The sequence below is a fragment of the Physcomitrium patens genome, chromosome 26 (genome assembly GCF_059467195.1).
Source record: "Physcomitrium patens ecotype Gransden chromosome 26, ASM5946719v1, whole genome shotgun sequence".
Classification (NCBI taxonomy): Eukaryota; Viridiplantae; Streptophyta; class Bryopsida; order Funariales; family Funariaceae; genus Physcomitrium; species Physcomitrium patens.
In genome coordinates, this window is record NC_143435.1 from 2,203,006 (window position 1) to 2,207,980 (window position 4,975).

Genomic DNA, 4,975 nt, shown 5'->3' on the forward strand with positions numbered 1-4,975 from the left:
TCAAGAGTTGGTTTTAATAGAATTTATCTCAAAAGGGACAAAAATTAATACCAAAAGAAGACCAGTTACCAACCAAGGTCGAAATCAGATCCCAAGGCACAAAACCAAGCCTCAACGATGATTTTGGAGTTCTTTTGTTAATTAGAGAGTGGGATTTGAGAAGATACTTAATAAGATTTCTATAGGCATAAATTTTGAGGGTTTTGGATAGATAATGACTTTGTAAGAACTTTGCAAAGTCGATGTTGTTTTCAATGACTTTGGTATTTTGGAAAATAAAATAGGATTGTTATTTTATTCAATTTCAAGAGTTTGGTAATAGATCTATATGTGAAATTTTCTAAGTTTGTGGATGTAGTTGTACTTCATGTGTGCTATGAATTTGGATTTGATCAAACGGTTAGATTGAAAAGCATGAAGGTTTTTATGGATTATGGTCTCAAGATTTAGGGTTTTAAAGTCCAATGAGATTTTCTTAAATATCTGTCAATTTACCAATTAAATTAAGACAAATTTTTTTTACAAAGGTAGTCAGCTTGATTTCTAGCAAGTATGTAAATTTTGAAAGCAAAGTAATAGTTCAATCAGAAGTAATTTGCACTAAGAGATTGGTATTAAGATTGAAAAAGGAAGCCGGCCAACACTTGAGCACATTTTTGAGGTTATCATCTATTTGGTTATTCCAATCTTTTCAATTATTTTTGTGCTTGTTTTCAACTTAATTTTTAAGAAATGTACAAAATTTGAGTTAAAATCAATGGTTCATTCATTAGTTATTGAGGTTCAAATCTGCTATAAGAATTACTTGGAATTGATTAGGATTTGGTTTACTATTTGATTGAGGATTAGGGTTAAGATTTTATATTGATTTAGAGTTTGATTAGGATTTGTGTAGGATTTGGTTAGGGCTTATTTAGAATTTGACTAAGATTTGACAAGTGTTTGACTAGGATTTGATCAAGATTTGATTAAGTTTTGACTAAGTTTTGACTAAGATTTGACTAAAATTTGACCAAGATTTGACTAAAAATTGATTAGGATTTGACTAGATTTTGACTAGGATTTAATTAAGGTTTTTATTTTAATTTTTTATTAAGATTTATATTTTAATATATTTTTTTGAATTTCTATATTATTTCTTTATGATTGCTTTAAAGGATCTCTAGGAATTCTTTGTGTTTCTTCTATAATTCCTTTGAATTTTTAATTTAATTTGATCAATATTTTATTATATTTACTAATCTTTAATTGTAATTTATTTAATGATCTATTAGGCTCGTTAGGACTTGTTGTTGTAATTTTCCTTTCATCTTCCATAGCAAGGTGTCCGATGCATTTTCAAGCCAAATTTCATCCAATACGACAACATTCTCTAAGATCAAGCCTACATCAAACACCTATATTTTAAAATAAATATAGACTTCATTGGTGAAGTGAGATTAAAGTCCAACACAAAGTAAGATTACAAGTCGTCAATTATTTACAAAGTCTATCAGTTTTGGATTAGAAAGTTTTTAATATAGTAAGACTATTGTTCACCAAATTGAATAATTTAGATATTGCAGCCATATAAAAAAAAATCTATTTATATAATCTACTTATTAGAATAATAATATTTAAAATTTTAAATTAAATTAAATATCTATAAAATGAAATATCTCAAATATATTATCAAAGATTATACTTTTATATCAAAGAGCACATTGTTATACTATTTCTTAAATAAAAAAATCTATTATTATCTACAATATATATATATATATATATATATATATATAATATTTTTACTAATTAAGTATTTAATTTTTAAATATATATATATATATATTATCAAATATATATTATTTATTATCAAATATATATTATCTATTATCAAATATATATTATCTATTATAAAATATATATTATCTATTTTTCTATATATTCCAAATATTAATTTTAGATGAATGATATAAATTTAAGCATTTATTTTAATGAATGAATCGAAGCTATTAATTAATAAAATATGAAAAAAATTCTAATTCAAATAATCTAAAATTATTAAGTCATAGGAATTAGTTTAATGCTTTAAAAAAAATAAAATTAAAAAAAGATAATATCAAAAGAATATAAGCCAAGTTAAAAATCAATGATATTTTTGCCAATGTAGACTCTTGATTAATGTATCTACTACCATTTAATTTGTAGATAAATTCTAGAGCTAGACTTGTCTTAATTGTATAATTTCACAAATAAAAACAATTTATATACTGATGGATTTGATTCTAGGATAGAAGTTTATATTAAGATTTTAAGATATTATACTTTGGTTGTCAATATAATTTGCAGTAGTTTTCTTTCGAGAAAATCCTAGATTATTAATAATCTTTGTAACCATAGAGCCTTAAGACATGTCTTGAATAAAGTTGCATACTTTAATTTGGTAGTAGAAATTTCTACACCTCCCAAATCTATATTTTTGGAATAGTTATTAATTCAAAAAAATTACTGCTTGAATAAGAAGAAAGTTAGAACTTGATATGGAGAACTAAGCATCTTGATTACTAACTAAATTGGTATTGAAGTAATTATATAAAAGTTTGCTATTTGATGATTTTTTATAAGTAAAACTATAAAAAAAAATTCTAGTAGATAATTCTAAAATTGAATAAATATTATAATAAATTATTATTACTAAATGTTATATTAACTCAATAATACATTGTGGAATAAATTAAACTACCAACTAATTCAAAATAAAGAATGTTCACTATTTGATCTTTTATAGATTAATTAGTTGAACAATCTTCTTCAAATAATTAATATAATAGCTTCAAGAAGTATACAGATTCTATTATAAGTATCTATATGATATCTTTAAAGTATACATTATAAATTTAATATATTTTAAAATTTAATATTAGAGCTTTCTTAAGTCAATTATAATATATTAAGTATATTTTTATTTTAAAATAAAAATAATAAAGAAGTTCAATGATTCAAATATATATATATATATATATATATATATCTATATATATATATCTATATATATATATCTATATATAGTTATTTTAAGTATTAAAATAAAAATCATTGTATCTTCAAATCAATTCATATACACAAATAGAATATAATTTGTATCAATACTATATTTTTTTATGTTATCTAAGTTATTTATTTTAAAATAAAATATATTTTAATAAAATAAAAATTATTCTTTATAAATCTAATAATATCTATATTTGAATTTAAAGTTTTATATTATTTGTTATGAGTCTAAAATTTAATAATTATGATTTAATTATATATATATATATATATATATATATATATTTATACATATACATTTATTTATTTAATTTATAATATCATCATAATTTGATTCAAAATATAACTATTGAAAATAAAATTAAACATCACATGAAGTGGTATGTCAATGTTGGAATCAAATTGGTTCCTTGCAAGTTATGCAATTATATCCAATATTCTTACATTGACTATATCCAACTACTCTTTTGACTATTTTTGAATCCTCCATACAAATGTGATGCTTCTTTAGGTAGCCAATTGAATGTCATGTCAAGGGCGATAGGATTGAAGCAACATTAATTTCATTGTCACTTGGTTGTATCCAATATTTGATGGATAGTATTAGAGTAATAGCTATTGTATAGATTGCTTGATGAGCTATAATAATATGAAAGTAAGTAATGTAGTTGGCAACAAATTGCTACATCAATAGTAAAGTATCAATTGCATGCACACATGGGATTGTAAATAGCTACCACTATTTGCAAATGCATGTAAAATTTTGTAAATTCAAAACATTAGATGAATGCTCCAACATGCATTCAAAGATAAAAGTAAAAGAAGAAATGATGTGGTACCTGCATACAAATGTTTATAACTAGTTAATTTGTTGTTTTGTACTTATTGTCAATAGTCTATTAATTATATTAGCTATGATATGTCGTTCATTGTACCATACCATGAGTTGATAACAAATTATTTTTAACATTAGAATTAATGGCATCTCATGTACTTCCAAGATCTAAAACTTTAAAGATTTTGTAATATTCAAAGTCATGAGGCCAAATCAATTTTCATCAAATTATAATGATGTTCAATATTATACTCTAATGCTCAGCAAGTGCTCTATAACTTCTTTTGATACAATCCAAACTTTTGAAGGTTCAATGCTGAATTCAAAATTATTGATATTTGTACTACTACCAATAAAAATTGTACAAGCATTAGATTCTTGAACTATTGTTGTAAATACTCAACTAAATAGTGTATACAAAATATGTGCTTGCATGTTAAAAATAAAAAATTGACATTATCAATGAGATCTTTGTGTTGATCAAATAAAAATATGAAGTTTGAAAGTTTGTTGTTTAGTAGATGGAATGCAAAAATTGTTGACATGAGTTTTTATATGAATTATAGCCAATTTTTGTCATTTTTAGCATTCACAATGCTAAATGCAATAGAAAATAGTTTTTCCTTTTCATTAATTATTGTAACAGCAAGGTTATTGCTACAATATATTTTTTTCAAATGAATGCCTTTTATGCCAATGACAAATTGATAATATTCCAAGTATCATAAATTTCCATTATATATAACAAATAATTAAAGAAAGTAATTTTTTTTCATCTTCTTTTAATTTTTTACAACTGTCAAGCTTTGCTAACTTCATTTGGTAACAATATGCTTTCAATTTGGTGTAGCTATTTTCATAGGAGCTCATTTCCTCAAAAAACAACATATTCTCTTCAACACCATGTTGTCAAGTAGAATATTGTAATGCTTGCATTATGTCAAATATCCATTTAGATATCTACAATTTTGTTTAGTGGTATATGTTCCAACTTATTCTTCATATTGCCTACTAGCCAAGTCACGTTAGCATGTCAATTGCCTGCTAACAAACTCACATTAGCATGTCAGTTGCCCAAGTGGTCAACATGAGTGTTCAAAGACAAGTGTT